At 31.9% G+C, this 21538-nt stretch overlaps 1 protein-coding gene across 3 annotated transcripts in view; it reads left to right on the top strand.

Annotated features, from left to right (window-relative positions):
• LOC129916433 (UNC93-like protein) overlaps positions 1–21538 on the top strand; it is a 45296-nt gene that overhangs the window by 2932 nt on the left and 20826 nt on the right. The window lies entirely within an intron of this gene.

Consider the following 21538-nt stretch of genomic DNA (forward strand, 5'->3'; position numbering starts at 1 on the left):
CTCTTTTTTAACAGTAATGATTTGTTGTGATATCACTACTTTTTGCAAGGTATGGCTGTAGAATTGAAAATCTCTATATTTGACGAAAATTCAGTGAAAATGGGCGGTTGCCACGCCCCCTGGCTGAAATTCTCAAACTTTAATTTTTTTCCTTTGTATTAACTACCAGCTCTACCATTCTACCATATTTAAAGATTCTACGATAATCAGAAGAGCTCTATAATATTTGATGAAAATTCAGCGGAAATGGGCGGTTGCCACGCCCCCTGGCTGAAATTCTCAAATTTTAAATTTTTTTCCTTGGTATAAACTACCACCTCTACCATTCTACCAAATTTAAAGATTCTACGATAATCAGAAGAGCTCTTTAATATTTGATGAAAATTCAGCGGAAATGGGCTATTGCCACGCCCCCTGGCTGAAATTCTCAAATTTTAAATTTTTTCCTTTGTATTAACTACCAGCTCTACCATTCTACCAAATTTAAAGATTCTACGATAATCAGAAGTGCTCTATAATATTTGATGAAAATTCAGCGGAAATGGGCGGATGCCACGCCCCCTGAATTGAAAATCTCAATTTTTCGATTTTTTCCTTTGTATGCACCATAAGTCCTATCACCGTGTAAAATTTCAAGTTTCTACGATATCAGGAAGTTCTCCATAATTTTGATGATCTGTCAGTAAGTCAGTTACGGTTCTTGCGATTTTTGAAGCCCTATATCTCAGAAACTACTCATCGTAAGAGGCTGAAATTTTGTGAGGTGTTTGGTTTTGACCAGCTCAACAAATGTAGCGAGTTTGAAATTTCTAGCATCTTGGTGTGGAAGTTAGAGGGGGGTCGAAAATGGGCTGAGTTGTTTCCTGTAAATAAGGGTGTAGTGCCAAAGTTGCTAGAGAACTTGGCTGGGCACTACTTAACAACTTATATAGGTACATAAGCAGGGGCGTACACTCCCTTGGGGCAAGCGGGGCGGTGCCCCGGGGCCCCCAACCGACCCCAGGGCCCCCACTGGAGACAATGCAGAGAAGGTAACTGTTAGCATAAATTGAGTTACGAAGTAACCAGGGAGACAAATTATGTCATTCAGTGTAATGTATAATGCATTGGTAGCCACACAATATATGTATGTTGATTTTAAAAAAAGTTACCCCAGGGGCCCCGAAAAAAAATAAACTGCTTTTTTAAAAGAAAAATTATAATTTTCTCTTAGGGCCCCAAAAAATATTACTTGAAAAATCTTTGCCACCACAAATAATACATTAGGGGCCCCAAAAAAGCAAAAAAATATTATTTGAGGATCAGTGCCCAAAATAAAAACATTACGTTATTGGTGGCATTCCGAATATTACTTCGGAACAGAGGCCCCAACACCTATTAATTTTTGGCTCCAAAAAAATTATATTATATTTTAGGGGCCTCTAAGCACTTAATTTTGAGGCTCTTAAAATAGTTTTTCAGGGGCCCCAAAATAAAAAAAAATTATGTCTGATGATGGAAAATAAAATATGTATTTATTACTTCAGAACAGAGGCCCCAAGAACTATCAATTCTAAGCTAAACTAATTTTAATTTTAGGGGTCTCTAAATATTCAATTTTGGGGGCCCCTAGTTCAAGTGTTTACTACATTTATGAGAGACATTTTAAGTAAGTATAGCAAAGTGCATTACGAACATATTAAAACATTAAAATAAACCTAAAAATAAATAAGCCATACAAAAAAAAAACGTATGGCGTATACGTTATTTTTTTTTGTAATTAAGGGGCCCCCAAATATCAAAGTTCAAAGGGGCCCCAAAATTTAATCTGACCCCGGGGCCCCGGCGACTCAACGTACGCCACTGTCAGGGGCGTACACTCCCTTGGGGCAAGCGGGGCGGCGCCCCGGGGCCCCCTACCGACCCGAGGGCCCCCACTGGAGATAATGCAGAGAAGGAAACTGTTAGCATAGATTGAGTTACGAAGTAACCAGGGAGACAAATTATGTCATTCAGTGTAATGTATAATGCATTTGGTACCCACACAATAGATGTATATTGATTTAAAAAAAAGGTTACTCCAGGGGCCCCAAGAAATATTACTCGAAAAATCTTTGCCAACACAAATAATACATTAGGGGCCCCAAAAAAGCAAAAAAAATATTATTTGAGGATCCTCAAAAGTGATTCAAAACAATCAATCAATCTTTTGAAGTTTTTTTCATACAGATCGAAAACGATCTGTCAAATCGAAAAACCGTTGATGTAATAAATGAAGGTAATAAAAAGATCTACAACTTTTACTTCAAATTAATTTTTAAAAAAGCTCAAATAAAGGAGATATGACGAAAATAAGAAAATCACCTTTTTGACTTGCTTCAAAAAAAAAAACACCCTAACTCTTAAAACGAAAGTTTAATCGAAAAAACTTATTTAACATATTTTGTAAGAAATTAAATTATCTTCAAGATTGCTTCTTCTAGGTCCAATAATACGCGAGTTATGTGAAAAAGTAAAATAAATACATTTTCAGAAAAACTGCATTTTCGGGAGCGTCTGCCGGGGGTTTGGCCCCACTTAAAATCTATAAATTTTAAGTGATACCCTCACTAAAAAAAAAACGTATGGCGTATACGTACTTTTTTTGTATCTAAGGGGCCTCCAAATGTCAAAAGGGCCCCAAATTTTAGTCTTTCCCCGGGGCCCAAGCGACTCAACGTACGCCACTGTTTCCTTTAACAACACATTTAATATGGTTGCTAGGTTTAAATTTAAAAAAAATACTTTTAGGTATGATACAAATTATTTACTTAATCATAACACTTCTTGGACTTTAACAAAAACAGGAAGTAGACAATTCATGACATAAATAAAGAAATAAAAATCAAGTCTGGGGTGGTATAGCACCCCTGTTTGCATCGGAACTTCGGAAGGTTAAATTGGAATATGCGCAATGCATATTGATCATTGAAATTCATCGACAGCAGAGTCGCTGATGACAAGGTTGGAATTCATAAACAGTAACTACTGTTTAAAATACTATTGGTACCAAATTGCAAGTGAATTCATCCAGCCGTTTAGGATTAAGCTCGATATAAAAACGCAATGGTCCATGAGAAATTAAGAATATTCCATAAAAGTTCTTAATTTTAACCTGTTTTCACCTTTCTTCTTTATGAAAGAGCAAAGCAAATCGTTTGAGAAAAGTTTACCAAGTTAATGGTTCCTACAATTTTTAAAAACAAAAGAAAACTCTAAATATTCTTTGATGTAGGTCAAATGGCATACCTACTAAATTTGTAGATTCAGACAATTTAAACAAGTTTTTTCATTTCTAACCAATTTTTGATCCTTTTTTACATTTTTTATAAAATTAATGATAAAATAAAAAAAGAATATAAATGCTAAATTAAAAACTGAATATGAACATTTTTATTATTATACTTAAATAACTTTCTTATACAGTGTAACACGGATATAAGAAAGTCTGAAAATCCCAGAAATTTGTTTCTTATATCCGAGTTTTTCTTATATAAAAACTTGTTTATATTTATATGAAAATGAAGTCGGTCACAGAATATTTTTTTGCTGCCGGGTAGGTAAATGGGTTAGATAAAAAAATTGTTTGTTTCTTATATCCGAGTTTTTCTTATATAAATTCGGATATAAGAAACAAAGTTTCTTATATATTAAACTCGCATATAAGAAAAAAATTTCTTAGGTATATAAAATTCATGATATATCTCATGTGTTAAAATCCTGAAAATGAAGTCGGTCACAGAATATTTCTTTGCTGCCGGGTACAAATGGGTTAGATAAAAAAAAATCGTTTTTTGGATTGCTATTGGATTTCAGCCAGTTTTTTTTCTATCGTTTGGTCCTATCGTCATAGGTCTAGCGTAGATCCTTCCTTAAGAAATAATTCTGGCCAAATCATTTAAATCAGAATGTTTTTAAAATTTTGTGGGCTGTAAGTTGACATAACTCTTTTGTTTATATTTATATAAATTTTTTTATTTAAATAATTAAAAAGGGAGATAAAAAAGAATATCCATGTTTCTACGGTATTATACAAGCTCAAAAAACATTCTCACATTTGGTAATAATTAATCTTTAATCACATTGATATTATCAGCTTTCTTCTATAAATTAAACTTTCTTATCAATCTAAACAAAGATTTTTCTTGACTTAAGTCCTCATTACCAACTGAGTTTGTTTAAACAGGTCAAGTCAACTTTTTTTAAAAACTTAAATTTTTTTGGTACACAGCAAATGGATATTAAAAAAGATTTTCTAGATGATGTTTCTGCATGATTACTTTTTTGAATTAATTATATCTGAATTTATAAACAAAAATTGAAACATCAATTTCATTTTCCGCAAAATAACTGTCTGACTTAACCCCTTTTTACTTGGCGCCAAAGATTTATACCAACAACATTAATCCACGCACTTAATTATACAAACAAAATTTCACTAAATATATATTTTTTTAACAGTAAAAAAACTTTAATGGATTACAAAAAAAAATGAAAGTCTCTTCTTCAACAAATAAAACTTAAATAAATTCTTCGAAAGAAAAAAAACGATAAAAACAATATCTTTGCTATTAAATTGGTAAGTTACATAAATTATTAAAAAAAAAAGCTTTGATAAAGGTTTTTTCGATGAAATAAATTTCTTATAGGAGTTCTTTTTTATTCTAAATATTTATATTGGTACCTAAAAAGAAGTTTCTTATAACCGTGTTCTACTTTATTGCGAGTTATGTATAAGATTACTTTTAAAGTCGAAAAGACACGGTGTTTTTGGTTGTGTTTCGTATAAGCTAGTTTTTTTTATATAAGTGTTTCTTATATCCGTAAAAAACTGTATATAACATACTTTACCAATTATAACCTTTCTTTTAAATTAAATTAGTCCATAAGATTACAAAATAAAAACAAAAATATATTGAAACGATAGATAGAAATATAGAAACGATGAAATTCCTTTACTAAAAAATAAGCTTTTCAATGTACAAAACTTCCGGATAAAGCACAAAATAAAGAGAAGAGCTATTTTTTCCTTTGATTTTGATATACACGTATACCTACTCTCTACGAGAAAGCTTTGTGATTACTTTATAAATTCAATATAAATATGTAGATTGTAGATATTATGAAATACATTAATGAAAGTAAACTCATAAAGTTAATATAAATATTACGAAAGGATAACTTCAGACGACAATCGTATCACTCACATACTATGTGTGTAAATAAACTTTTCAAACAATCGTTTTAAAGATTTTCTAGGGCAGAATGAATTGTTTTTGTATAATTTGGAATTTATTATTTAAATAGGTATAGTTCATGTACCAAGCTGGATTAAAGCTTCAACATTTGTAGAAAATCGTATATAGGTGCTTATCTTTCATTCATTCATCTTTTAAATATATTTAGTTTTCTAAAATTGTGGGACGTAGGAATAGGAAGCTAGGTACATTTCGACTTCTGTCCTGTGGGAACAATATAAACGTTAAACCAAAATAAACTTTAATTTTTTGTGAGTGCGAGAATTGGGACTAGGGCTTTAGAAATGCTCACAATTTTTAACATCACAAAACATCCAAACAATCCAAGTTTCATAGCAAACTTACATGCTCGATATGTTGCTTTTGAATGTTTTTATACATACTTACATTAACATTCGTACTCACGTTATATAGCCTTAAAAAAATAAATTTCGAGGAAAAAGCATTTACGGAAAGACGTGCACTTCAACTTAAAGTATATCTGTAAAAATACTTTCTACAACAACTTGGTATAAGTTATTTCGGTTACTTTAATATAGTTTAAAATTAAGCTTGTTTTTAAATTATACACCCATACATAAGACATAAGAAGAAAGAAAACAGAAAACTAAAATAATAAAAATTAATTCATAATTTTTGTTTATGTTTTTTTATTTTTCGACTGGAGAGGGGGTAAACGTTGCCTTTTTGAAATAATTCGAAAACTAACTGTTCTTAACTATTTTGTTTTTACAAAGCTTAGGCTTAACATATTACTCAATCGGTTAATATTTTTTTTTCTTTTTTATTACCTACTTTGGGAGACACAGACGATAGTAACTACTTGTAGTTATTAGTTTATTCGAATTCTTTATGAAACAGATATTTGCTGATAATTTACAATCTACAAGTTAATTCACAAATAATTTATTTATGGCCAATTTCATAAAAAAAAACATTAAAAGCGCTTTTATCAAAAATCTTTTTAAATTTTATCAGGATTTTAAATTTTTTTGGTTTCGCCAATCTGTTAAAGGGACATTTTAGGGAAATTTTTGTTAAAATTGAGTTCTCCTCACATCCCTGGAAAAATAAATTGGTTTTTTCTTTCTAATAAGCAAAATATGTGAGAAAAAAAAGAAAGCATTATGTAATGAAAAAATTACAAGAAATGCAAAAAAAAAAAAAAAACAAAACAAACAAAATAACAAAGTGGGCTTTTCATTTCTTTCATTTAATAATAAATGCTGAAAACAAGAAAAAGAGAAATGATGGTCAAACAACTGATCCACAGATGCTTTTGGAAAGTCGGAACATATTTTTTGTAGCAACATTCATTGTCACAATAGCAGAATGGATTCCTTTGAACCCGGAATACACTTTCACTGCAAATAAGTTTGTGTTTTACATTTATTATTCGAAATAAAAAGCAAACCATTAAAATATTATTAAAAGCCTGTTTAATGTTTAAAAGCCCTTCGTGAAATCGGCCATTAGTCTTGTATTTTTGTGAAATAGGGCATAGGCAACATCCGAAAGAGTGAGTGCGAAAGATCGTGTATTAACAAAATAGAAAAAAAAATAAAGACAGAGATACAACTAGCGCCAACGGAATTTGTTTGAACTACAACTTCCAATACATGCGCATGAGGGTGGAGTGAAAAAACATGTTTTTCGATTTTCGTGTGTCCTGTATAAGTCCAGTGCATTTATGATGCTCATATATGGGCGACCCAGCGAAAGTGTACAACCAAAATATTAGCCAATTATGACAAACTCTTAAGGTGGCGCACTTGACTTGACTTGAAAAAGAAATGTGTACGTACAAATGGACGCACAGACGACGTACAGATGCACGGACGGAATTGCGAGCTTTTTCGCACTTCTCCATCATCGTAATGTTGATTTTGATTAAAACCTCAAAATTTTTTTCGACACGAAACCAATACTTGCCCTATAATTACGGTGACCATATTTCTAGAAGCGAAACCCGGGACAGATAAAAAATTCGTTTTGAAAGTATTGATTTTTCACAAAAAAAAAAAAAAATTATTTTTTTAAAACTAGTTTTCATAATTTCCTTATTTTGATATAATGATTTCTTAAACGATTTGATGAGAGCATTTTCATTGAAATCATTTAAGCCGTTTACGAAATCAAGAAAGCGGATTTATAATAGGTACCTACTGTTAATAACTTCTAAAAAAATATTTTGTCAATAAAAAAAAAATTTTTCCTGATGTAGCTTTTCAACTCGACAAATACAAGCTGGAGCTAAAAAAATGACAAAAAAATTTTAAAACTAAAGCCTAGTCTTGAAGTGAAACGAAAATTTTCATATAAAACCAGCACCACGAAATACGAAAATTTAGTTTTTCGATGCACATTCACGCAGCTTAACCACCGAAATTCTTTACTTTGCTAGAATATTTGGAGAGTTTTCAATCGTTTTTCACTGACATTTAACTGTCCAAGTAATTTTTCTTACTCTAAAAGAGTTTTTTTTTTTACTTTGGAGACTTATTAAAAAAACTTTTAATTTAAATTAACCAAAGACTGTTTTTTCTTGTTTTCCGTACAAAGTTTTAAAATTTTGAATAAATAATCATTTTTATCAAAAAAAAAACAAAACCGACTTCCATGGATCGAATGGTTTTCTCATAGATTCTATAGCCAGAACCACACTGCAAGCACCAGCTTTCCAATACAAAAAGAATTAACAAAATTGGTTCACTCCGTCCAAAGTTATGAGTTAACAAACATAAAAAAATAAATAAAAAAAATACAGACGAATTGAATACCTCCTCCTTTTTGGAAGTCGGTAAAAAAAATCAGAAAATGTGCAAATACGGGACAATCACGGGACAAATTCCTAAATACGGGGCAATAATACGTCCCGGGTTTCTTAAATAAAAACCCGGGACAAGCTGTTGAAATACGGGACAGTCCCGGGTAAACCGGGACGGATGGTCACCGTACCTATAATACCTAGAGTAAGTAAAAAACATATACACTAGCCCAAAAAATTAAGGGAAAAAAAAATCGTGATTTTATTAGTGGTTTTCTATAGGCTGTATCTCATTAACCCTTTGAGTGCCAAGCTTTTTAAGACCCTACAATTTTGCATAAAGTGTCGCTCAAAAATAGGCGACACGGCAGCCAAAGGCTTAAAAAATGAATTATAGTTATAAAATAGCGGCACATTTTCTAAAAAACCCAAAAATTTCCTTTTTTTCTTGAAATCCAAAATACATAACTAAATGAAACCACGCGCATATTGAAAAGTGGACATTTGGCTACCGTTGGATGAAAGTCGAATGTTACATATTACAATCGTCTTTTCAGGGGCGTATACAGCTTTTCTTCTGGGGGGGGGGGGGGGGGGGGGGGGATCACGCCAAAATTTTTTTTTAAGTTTTGATAGTAGGTATAAACTTGAAAATGTGCTTTTTGAATTACAAATAAAGGCAAACAAAAGCGGTTTGTGATTCGTTTGCCTTAGTTTAGCGTTCAGCCTTAAAACAATTCTGTATTGTTTTTTAAAAGCCCAAAATTATGTTAAAATTGAAAATAAAAATCTTTTTGAAGGTTTTGAATGGACAACAACAACTTGTGTGTGTTACCACCAAGTTCATTATAGTCTGGAGTTATAGCTATTTCACGGGGACCAACCCGATCATCAGACTCCTTTCAGTGGGTTCAATTAATTTTGAAAATTGCCCGAGCGAGGATTGAACTCACGACCACCACCGCTGCCACTTGTGAGATCATTATCCCGAACTAGGGCTGCCAGACGCCTCGATTTCGGCGGGACAGTCCCGACATTTGTACCCTGTCCCGATATCTGTCCCGATTTACAAAATGTCCCGATTTTGTACCGACAATTTGTTTTCGTTCGAAACATTTGACATTTGCTTAAAAAAAAATTCATACTTTTGCATAAAATGTAAGCAATAAGTCAAATGCATGGAAAAGTTTGGAATAACACATGCTCTATTACTTTTTTACTTCTTTTTATTTTTATAAATTTTCGATTTCATGTATTTTTTTGCTGTCCCGATTTGTCCCGACTTTTAAGACCTGTTGTCCCGACATTAATAAAATCAAGTTTATTTGAACCGACTATCATTTTTATTAGCTCGCACAAGTCTGTTGTTGTTCATTCGGTTTCTTTCTCTTTTTCTCCAATTCTATTAGTATGACAACAACTATTTCTTCATATACAAAGGAGGAGATGAGCGGAAAGATAAAGGTTTGTGTATGGCTAACCTTAGGCTCAGGCAGACGAATGGCAAGCTTTTGTAAAGAAGAGGTTGTCTGTAAAGCCGGTTTACGGACGATGATTTTACGTGATAACGTCGTCAGAAAACAGGTTGTGTGGTTTTGTTTAAATGAGTCAATTGAAGAGTTTACTTTTTCAAACAATCATAATTTACAAGAAAAAGCAAAAAAAATACCTTTTTTATTTTCTCATTACATTCATTTTTTTATTTTAAAAGCTTACAAAAAAAATTATGCAATTAAAAAGCCAAGTATTTCTTATTTTATTTTTAAATTTTTATAATGCGCAAAGAGTATAAAAATAATTTATTGAAAACAATCATTTTCATCCAAAAAAGCAAAGAAAACACGAATTTTTATCTTCTCACGTTCCAATTTTTTCCTAACAACCTATAAAAAATTTTATACCATCTGAAAGCTTATTGTCTTAGCTCAAAATACATATATATATCAAGTCTATGAGACATCTACAAAAATCATAAAATTTTTTTCAATGACAACCTATAAAAATTTTTATATCACGTGAAAGCGTATTGTTTCACCTTTCACATGACGGTTCAATCTTATTTCCAAGTTGCCTACAAGAAAAGTAAGAATTTTTTAAAGTCAACCATGTCGAATCTCCAGACTGAGATTACGGTACTTCCCACGCTGGCTGGTGACTGTTCATGGGGCAACAGATCTCCACTGGTGTTTTGAGTGTTTTCGCATGTTTCTTGATTTAACATTGTGTAGCTTGTAGTTAGTCTACCGTTATGTGTAATATACCAAATAAAAGGTAATTGCATCAGGATGCTCAATAAAGTTTAATCAAATTTCTATGGCCTCTAAATCAAATGTTATAATCTGTTGAATTCTAACATTTTATTTTACCGTTGTCTCAAAATTGTGTTTTTAAAAATGATTGAAATTTCGCACGCATTTAGTCCTGGCTATATTCTATCAACCCTCAATATACTTTATTTATCTATCTGTTAAAAAAAAAAAACGCTCAAAAAACCTGTTTTTTTTTAAACTTATTTTTCCTGTTATTCAGTCAAAAATCATTTTACAACTTTTTTGCACATGTATGCGGATAGCCCAGGCCTACATGTTTTGAACGCTCCAAAAAAAGCTAAAAATAAAAAACTACCCAAAAATACCCCTAAAAAATAGGTGTTTTTCAAAAAATCATATTTCGAAATGCAGTGTATTTAAAAAAAATCCGTACTAGACGCCTAATTTTTTCCCCCATCTTTCATCTGATATTTTTAGAATTGTCAAAAAAAAATTCCCCTTCCCATAATCATCATTTTGTCATAGCCCTAACACGTGTACAATGTTTAAACAAAACGTTATAGCTTAGTTTCAAAATTTTTTAGAATTTTTTCTTAAATGCAGTTATTCTTAAATTAGTCTCATATATCTATAGCAAAAATTCAATTCTCTACGACTTCGCGTTTAGATTTTAGCCCAAATTTCATCTTTCGGTTTTAACCCCTGTTTACCCTATTAAATGACGGAATTTTTAAAAATCCTTCATTTGGATTAAGCTTTAGGTTATTATCTTTCAAATAAGCTATAGAAGATTTTTTTATCTCTAATAGTTTATTTTTAATTCTGAATTGAAAATTTTTTGCCGCACTGCGAAAGTGCGAGAGTGTAAAGCTAGAAAATGGCGTCACTTTTTTGTGGTGGCTGCCATGGTTCATCGATTTATAAGACGTTATCACGTCAAGAAATGCATTTGAAAATATGTATAGTTTTTAAAAAATTAGTTTTATTACATTAATGACGAGGGGGACAATTTTTCTACAAGAAATTCAAATTTAATGCAGTCTCCATAAAACTCAATACCGGCACATGTTAAAGACAATTTTTTATTCTAATACCTCTTTCAAAATAACAATAACAAGTAACAGAAAATATTGAACAAAATTATGCTAGTTTTAGGGTAGCTATTTTGGAAATTTAAAACGGCAATATTAATTTTGAACGAAATGCTTTAGATCACTTATTGAGTATTTTATAAAATTCAGCTCTGATTTCGTCAGATTTCAGGTATTTATCAAAGTTTGACCAGACTAATGTATTGAAAAAAGATGACCAATGTCATCAACAAAACTGACCTTGTCAATCAGTAGGTCCACAGATTTATCAACAAAATGCCCCACAGAAAGCTTGTCTAATGACCCCGTGACCCCCCTTGTATACGCCGCCGTTGCGTCTTTTCTGGTGATTGTAACACAATGAAAGGACGATTGTAACACCATATAAATGCTATAGAAAAGAGGAGAAATATTAATTTTACTTCATATTTATTTTCAAAATTCAATTGAAATGAAATGTAAATCAAATACTTTATTTGGAAAAAAAGTAAATACAAACATGATGTTATTGTAATCAGCCTATATATATCAAATTCAATTTGGTTTCAGTTCACGTATTAAATATAAACTTATGTTAACTAAGAAATTCACTTCAAACACAATATTATCACTTATATAGAAAAAAATAAATAAAATCAAGATTCAGTTTTCATTTTAAAATAAAAAAACAAAAGCAATGGTTCAAGAAGTAGAGCTGATGTGCGCTTTTTCGTGCGTGCAGCCGGGCAACGCGCCATCGTACATCGATTTGTATAAAAAAAACAACAAAAATTGCAAGTTTTTTTTTGTATTTTACAATGATATTTTTTTTTTGACCTTAATGAAAATTCTATTATTTGTGTAATTGCCTGAAAACATTTCCACAGAAAATAATAAAAGAAACGAAAATTTTTCTTTATGACATACTGTGATAATTAGAGAAACAAAGAAAAAAAATGCAAACACAAAAGCAAACCAATGTGAATTTCTTCTTTTATACTGCTTTACTTTTTTTTAGAAATGTTGCGGGCCATTTGTTATGTACATATAATAGAATAAAAATCCGTCCAAATCAATAGCAATTTAATTAATTAGGTTTCTAAGACAGAAGATTCTTGTACTCTGTTGTACTTTATAGCTATGTTTATTTATTTTCGCAAATCATTTGCTTATATTTGATAGACCATATTCCAATAACAAAAGGGTTCTGACTCTTGGGTTATAATAAAATCGTTTCCCTTAATTACCTAAAGAACTCACTCGCCATGACGAAAAGCCAGACTGCAGGGTGGTTGGCAAAAAAAGCTCTATTTGCCTTGCACGCGTAATTTAACGATTAAATATAAACAGTTGAACAAACCCAGATCCAAATAATCTTCAGAAATAGGTAAATTAAAACAAAAAGATGGTATTCTGGTTGCGGAAATTCCAAAATACGCCAGACTGCGCACAATTGGAAACAAATTTATAAAGTTGAACAGAAGGATAATGAGGTGTTTTCCAATACATAACAACTTATTTCTCCTCCTTTTAATATCAATTTCAAGCTGATATTGCAATAACTTCCAATTAAACAAAATATATCTTAGGCCAGGAACACACATGCGATTTTGGTCGCGCGATTATTCAGTCGCAAATCAGGTGATAAAGATTTCAATGACTGTAGACACAATAATTGTTAAATTTTTAATCGCGGGAAGCATGTGACACCTCCTCCGGTGGTACAACGACGTAAGTGAAAAAATGTTGATTCTTCAGAAAACGCGATTTAACATTTTGAAAACGTTGTAACAACGTTGAAAACAATGTAACAGTCCAAAGACATTTCTGCCCCCTGCATACAAATATGTAGAACATTTTCAATTGGGTCTTTGTTTCATCGGAAGGAAATACCTTTTCTTGGAACTATGGCATACTTAACTCAGAAAATTCAAAATTTGCACTTACGTGCGTCGTTGTTCCACCGGGGCGGGGTGCGGTGTGTTCACAGGCATCGAAATCCCTGTGATACATTTTTGCGACTGTGTGTTCGTAGCCTTACGGTTCGCGTACACTAAAACCGAATTATCGGCCGACATCGGGTCGGAACTACTCGGACGACTTTCTCGGACTATCGTCTGCATACACTGCTTCCGATCTAGGACGTCGCTGCCGGTCTGTAGTCTGACTTTGTGAAACTTAAAGTGCATATAATAATTGTTTTCAATGGAATATTTTGAAGAAATGTATATTTTTGAAAGTTCCTACCGTCAATTTTTCCAAAGAAAAGGCTTTTAGTAATATCTATGTATAAATCAACCCGACAACGGACGAAAAATCCAAACAAGTTCGGATTATGCCGGTTGATCGGTTATTATCGGGCGTCAACGTACGTCAACGGACGATGTCACTTTCAGTGGTGTACGCACTCTCTTTTCTTTCTATGTGCTTGGTTCTATCGGCCGAGTTCGGCCGACAACGCCCGAGCATAATTCGGCCGATGACGGATTTGGTGTACGCGAGCCGTTACTGTCCTAGACAACACAATGAATTCAAAATCAAGTAGGTATATGCTGTCGTCAAAAAAAAAGACACTCAACAAGACAAAACGTCACCATTCACAGCCATAACCAGAGATACCCAAAGGATGGGAAACTTTCGTACCTACGTTTTACCCCCCAAAACTCATTTTTTTATTTCGTGTTGTTATAATCTCTTTTGAATTCGTGAATAAATGTGAAAAACACACATAGTGTAGCCACGGTGTTTTTACGCACACTAATCCAAAAATGTATGATTTTTCACGCATACTTAGCCAAAAGCGTCGGTTTTTTCACGCATACTTAGCCAAAAATGTCCGACGGAGCTTGTAGGCAAACCAGTATGACGTCAGAAGTTTCCCATCTCCTTTGGGTATCTCTGGCCATAACTTCGATTTAGTAAACGACTTCGTCTACCTAGGCTCCGCTATAAACATATCAACTAACATTGATAAATTCCAACAAATTACATCACTTTTGTCGTTACCCCACCCTTAGTTCAAATTATCAACCTCTTAAAAATCAAACCATATCTACCATTGCTTTCAATTTTAATCTTAATACTACTGCACATCTGACATCTCTATACAAGAATATATATGTATACTAGGTATATAGCATAAGTTAGTTCTTAAGTGCAGTTAAAAAAGACAAGTAAAAAGTATCGTCTCATCTTCTTCTTAATTACACTAAATGGCGCTGAGGACAAAGAAAAATATGTTGATCTAAAATTTAAAATAAAATAACTATTTTGCGATAAAATAAATACATAGGTACATTCATAAGTAAGCAATAAAAAATAAACAATGATACAAACTGAAGGTGAACAAAAGGTTGATGGCGAAGTTCAAACAAGTCAAGTTCAAACTATAAAAATATGATGTCGTCAAATCCACCAACACCATGCCCACTGGATATTGATGGGATGGAACCTGGCTGATAATTTGAAGTTTTTTTTTATTTTTTATTGTATTTTTTTTAATTTATTTATTTACATTAGAGAGTTTAAGAACTGTAAGATAAAGATACAATACTATTTATAAGCTCTAGGCTCATTTTAAACATGAACAAACTGATGAGATCTGTGCGAGAATCAGTGGCGGATCTATAGGGGGGGGGGGGGGGGGTCGTAGGGGTCATGACTAGGGCGGAGTGAAACTGCACTTTTTTTTCTTTTTTTTTTTTTTTCTTCTTCTACATACCAGGGACGGGTGCCATTAGTCATCTAAAAAGAGCATACCAAATCTCAGCCCGATCAAAAAATATCTTGAGGGTTCACAACGCCCTTGAAAATTTACATGCATACAATTTTCAAAAGAGATGGAGCAATGTGCCAAAAAGTTAGAGCGTATAGGTTCGGTCGAGACAAGAAAAAAATCGTATGGGAGGAGGGTCTATTCCCCTTCGTTTAGCGGGGAGGGGCAATTTAAAAAAGAAATTATTTAATTTGAAACAAAAAAAAATTAAAAATCAACGGTTATACTTACAATAACGTGCTATACCTTTTCGTAAAGCCTAAGACCTCATCTTTTACAAAAATGTTTAATATGGCCTTTTTCTGGCACAGTTTTTGAAAAATTAATTTTCGAAATCAAAATTTTGAAAAAAAGAATTTCAAACTAATTTTTTTCAAAATTGTATGTATATAAGTATATAAGGTTGGGAGTGCTCGCCGCCCATGGATTCTTGCAGTAAGGGCCTTAAGTCAATAAAATCGCAATTTTTTAATGAAAAATGAACAATAAATAATAATGTACATGTTTTTCGAATCAAAAAAATTGAGTAAAACAGAAAAAACTCAAAAAACTCCATAAATTAACCTCTATGGTGTTTTCATTTTTTTCAAGTGACTTGTGAACCCTCTAAAACTTCTTTGATCGATCTGAAACTTTTTTGCCGTTATTTAAGTTCCAAATGGCACCCATCCTGGCTATGTAGAACACAAAATAAGACAACTTTTTTTTTCACTCCACCCTAGTCATGACCCATTTCTGATTTCTTTGGCCCCGAGTACAAAGGTGTTAAGTCAGAAAAGGTGATTTAAAGAAAAATGAAATTGAAGTTTCAATTTTTTTTTGTAAATCTGAATATTGTTATTATGAAAAAGTAATGATGCAGAAACGTCATCTATGTATAAGATCCTTTCTAGTATACATACGCTATTGACCAGAAAATGACCGTTCATAAAAAAAATTTGTTTTGACTTAACACTTTAGAGCCATTTAGTCTTCAAAAATAAACTTGGTCCAAAGGTGTTGAGTCATTCTTCTGAGAATTCTTTTTGGAATAATATAATACTGTAGAAAAATGGTTTTTCGTTTTCTGTCTCCCTCTTGACTTAACGCCTTAGGATCAATTTTGTTATTTAAAAATTAAATTAAAGTTTCTGACTTAAACCCTTTGTACCGAATCATTTCTAACGGAAGCAGATCCGCTAGAGCTATGGCGATAGGATCAAACGAAAGAGAAAAAAAAACTGAATGAAGTCCAATAAAATCCGAACATTAATTTTTTTGACTTAATACCTTTGTTCCCGGCAGCAAAGAATTATTTTCGTACTTTTAGTACAGTTGAACAGAATTTTGTAAAAATATAGGTAATTTTCTCCAAACCGGTCCCTGCGATTTTTATAAAAACATGCAACTGCAATCGCAATGTAAAATGAAGTATGGTCAACGTTGATTCAATTTTGAATAAAAAAATTTTTTAAATGATGGTCTTCAACGCAAAATCATTCCGAAAAACAGTTAAATCAAAGTGGTTTCCGTTTATTTTAACTAGTTTGAAGTTTCACACAGTGTAGAACGGTTATTAACTTCTAACTTTGTTTAAAATGACAACCTCAATAATTTCAACAGATTTTTTTTAACAATAGCTTTGATTGTATTAATTAAAAATTTAATAAAGAAGAATTTATTTTTTGGATTAAGAGCCAATTTTTCAATCTTCTAATAAACAGTCAGTTAACTGTTCGACGAATAAAGTTATTAGGCTCATAAACAATCAGATAAAAACATTGAATTTTTCAATCAAGAATAATTTATTCTACAGAATAACAAAAAAAAATTGTCAAATTCAAAAATATTTAAAATTAAACGTCATTTTTATTCATGATTGTTTTTGTTTTCTTGTTTTCCACTGTATTTTTTTCAAAATTCTTTCAAAACAGCTTTGACAACTGACACAATATTTTTGTTGAGATTATTCCTTAGAATAATTTTTATTCGTCTCTGAAAGAAGCAGATAGTTTTATTCTTAGGAATAAGCTATATCTGCTTGTTGAAAAATTGATTTTTTCTCTATCCTTAGGAATAAGTACTAACTGACTGTTAAACTGACTATTGAAAAATTGGCCCTAGGAAAAATGTATTTATTTTTTAAATATCAATTTACGAGAACGGGATATTTTTTTCAAATCTCAGTTTTAATTTGGTTTAATATTTATTTAATATGTATTTAGCCTAGGATAAGTTTTTTATATTTGTATCTATGTCTGTTGAATAAAGAATTTATCTTGGGCTTTATTTAGCTGTGAGAATTGGGGCACATCCTGTATTTATTTGCGAAACAATAACAAAACATAATCCTGCTTTTGTTGTAAAGCTAGGTAATAAAAACAATGATCTGATCTGGATCACGAGGAAAATAAAACACAGCTAAAGTGAAATATATTGAAAAATATGGATTTTCCCTAATACACACTCATGATGTTGCATTAGTTTCCCAATTTTCTTTCTTTATTTTCAGTTTTTGATTATTCATTAAAAAATACATTATCCTCTGAAGAAAAAAATTTGATCGGGTCCCAGAGCAGGGTAAATGTGTGACAGCTGAAATTTTTTGTTTATTCAAAAATGTATTGTCAAAAATTTAACTTCGGCTAAATATTTAACCCAACTCACACACGGCGTTAAATAGTGTGTAATTACTATTACAACAAATAGCATGCCAACTATATTTTGAATTGTAATTTTATTTTTTAATTTTGTATGTATGTTTCTAAAAACGCTTCTTAATGAAATAAATCAAGTTGGATACTAAGTATTGAGCTTAATTTAAGCTCCGAAACAAAATCCTCTCGAAAATACATTTGATCTTAGATTTTGGATAGAATTTTGTGTGTAAGCTTAAATTAGATCTAGTTCGCAAATTTTTTTTTAAGTTTTAATAATTCTTCTTTGTATTGTTTTTATTCTCTTTAAATTGGAGAACCACCTAAATACCAACAGATTTCCTTATTGAACTGTTTTATGAAGAAACCTTATTAATATCAACAATTAATAAGGTTTTTCCATAGAGATTTCTTATTATTTTCATATACAAAATCTTTCAAAATTTTTTGTAAAAATTTCATATTTTTTCCAACTTGGCACTAGAACAAAAATTGTGACCAATATTTCTATAGTAAGTTGGAATAGGTGATCCCGTACATGATCGTATTTTTTTTTATTAAAAAAACAAAACCCACTTCCATGGATCAAAACTGGGTTTTATGGTTTTTCTAATAGCACTGAACAGGCACCAGCTTTTCAATACCTACAAAAAGAACTATCAAAATTGGTTCACTCGGTCCAAAGTTATGAGGTAAAAAACACAAAAAAAAAAGTACAGACGAATTGAATAACTCCTCCTTTTTGGAAGTCGGTAAAACAATTAGGAAATCCCGATTGTTTAAATAATATTTCCTTCTTGGATGAAAACTATAAGGAAATCTTATTGTTTTTGTTCTATTTTATGTGGTCTAGTTTTTGGTAAAACTCAACAGTTTCATTAAATTTATTAGCTGCTTTGTCTATTTCAGACGAAGAATCCTTAAAAAGAACCGGAAACCCTTCTAGTGTGTTTTCATGGTTTGTACATTTTTCTCCAAGGCCCATTACATAGAAATCGAGAAAAAGATTGAAAACAGTAACATGAAAATATTCTTTACTGTACTGTGAACCGAAGGGTTCGAACGATTCTTTTGTCGCTTCACTATTCTCTTATGTTTAACGTTTATGTCAAGGATTTCAGCTAATTTTTCCCATATCTTCTGCCCGTTTAATTTTTAGTTGATCCCTTAAATCTTTAGCGAGCTCCATTGCTTGGACCAAGTCTAAATTCACTCTTTGAAACACCGACTTAATGGCAACGAAAGTTGGTAAACCATATTTATAACCTTTAATCTAATCAAGAACTCGAAATCCATAGCGTTTTTTTCAAAGTGCGCTTCTTCAACTTATTTATTCATGACTGTTTATACTGCAATGGGGGGGATATATCCCCCTGATCCCCCCTATCTACGTCACTGCTGTGACCCCCTCCGAACCAAATTTCTAGATCCGCGCCTGGCGAGAATGCGAATATAATTCTTTCCAAAAAGTATCTTGGCTGACGGGTTTGCATAAAATCTACTGCCTACTACTTTTCCAAAGGATTTTTGTGTGCTGAGTCCGAATCCGAAGTCAAAATTTCACTGGCACATCACGTTTTCGAAATATTTGAATATTAACAGGTTAAAAACGCGTTTTTTGGGTACATTTGACGTCAAATTAAATCACCGTTAAGTTATTTTTTTTTTTTTTGCAAAACTACATATGCAATCTCGAAACGCCATATTAAAACGTCCTTAAGGTACTTATTTTTTTCAAAATTATTGTTTTTTCTCGAAGATATTGATAAATGAAGATTATGATAAATACCTCAAAATCTTGATTGTTTTTTCCAAAGTAATGAATGGTTTTTTGAATCAATTTCCATTTTGCGTCTTTTGATTTAGACTTAAAAAAAGCAACATATTACGGGAAAATATATATTTTTGACTTAACATTAAAAAGAACTTAATTGAAAATTATTTTTTTTTGAGTTTATAGCGAAAATAGTGATTAGTATAGCTCAAAAACTAGATGTGATAGAATAAATCTGTAAACAGTTTTGAATTCAGCACACTAAAGTCAATTAAGATCACCTTACACATTTCTTGTTCTCGTTTTTTTTTTTGTTTTTTGCCAACAAGTGTAATCAAATTTAAAGCTCACTTTAACTTTAATATACATATAGATAACACACAGAGAAAAAAGGCAGTCTTATTTTTACAAAATACTTGATTTAAGTAGGTATGACATTCTTAATATAAAATTAATTTATTTTTATTACAAGATTCACATTCTTAAAAAAGGAATAAAATCCTTAAATTAAGAATATTATTCGCAAATCAAGCTGAAACGATCTTAAACTCGTATGATTTAGTTCTAAAGAAGTTAAGATCGTTGCTTCATTTTGATGCGTGATAAGTTTAAGTTATTTAAGTGTCCTAAAAAAATCCCAACTTTAAGAACTCGAAATACTTGCGTGGAAATAGACGCGTGGTGCGGCGGTGGGTGCGGCGAAAATTCCTGCAAACGGCAGTGGTGCAGCGGTGGTGCGGCAGAATGAAATAGTGCGGACGTGCTGCAGTCGTGCACCGAATTTTTCATACAAAATGAAATAGTACAGACGTGCTACAGTCGTGGTGCGGCGGTAGTGCACCGAATTTTTCATTCAAAATGAAATAGTGCGGACGTGCTGCAGTCGTGGTGCGGCGGTGGGTGCGGCGAAAATTCCTGCAAACGGCGGTGGTGGTGCAGCGGTGGTGCGGCGCTCAAGATTTTTTTTCTTTAAAAATTCAATTTCTATTTTTACTCGGGCAGGCACAGGGATGGATAGGGTATATTATTATATCCATCTCTGTGGCCTGATTATGGAATATGAAGTCGATCGTTTAAGATTCGATATCTCCTTTAGTTGAGAACATCATTCAACACAAGTTAAAAGTTACATCAAATAAAATTAAGTGTAACAAGTAATAAATTTAACCAACAAGTTAAATACAAATTGTGTTCACGAGTTGTTATTTATTTGAATTCAAAAAACTATTCCCTTACTCAGCTTCAACGTTATACCCGCTTTGAGTATAGATTTTAAGATCAACGCAATATGGGAGTGCTTGTTCTTGAAATTTTATAAACAAAAGGAACTATCTCAAAATCGGTAAGTGTCATTTTAAACAAAACGAGTAAATATTATAATTGATGTCTAGAAAGAGAATAAAGTCATTGGATTTTTCAAATCGGTTCATTGATGCCTGAGATATGACCAATGTTTATAGCTATCTCTTTCTCATATCTCTTGCATTAATGAACCGATTTGAAAAACTCAAAAGCTTTATTCTCTTGCTGAGTAAGGGAATAGTTTTTTTTTTCAAAAAATGGCCGAGTTACTTACTTAAACTTGTTTTCCCTTGAAATGGCGGCCTTGGCTCAAGCTCGATTTTCCCGAAAAACTGGTTTTAAGCTTTCAGTGACCCCCTCAACCGTCCTGTAATTTCACGATTAAATTTTTCATTTGAAATGTTTATCTCTACTGCGCTATTTGCTACTCTAGGAAGGAACTTTGAATAATCATTTTTAGCAAAAAAAAAAAAAAAACCGACTTCCATGGATCAAAACTGGGTTTTATGGTTTTTAAAATAGTTCCTATGGCTAAACGTGAAATTGAAATGGGACCACACTGCAGCCACAACCTTTCCAATACAAAAAGAATTATCAAAATTGGTTCACTCAGTCCAAAGTTATGCGGTAACAAACATAAAAAAAAAAAACTTCCTTTTTGGAAGTCG

This window comes from Episyrphus balteatus, chromosome 1 (assembly GCF_945859705.1).
Source record: "Episyrphus balteatus chromosome 1, idEpiBalt1.1, whole genome shotgun sequence".
Lineage (NCBI taxonomy): Eukaryota > Metazoa > Arthropoda > Insecta > Diptera > Syrphidae > Episyrphus > Episyrphus balteatus.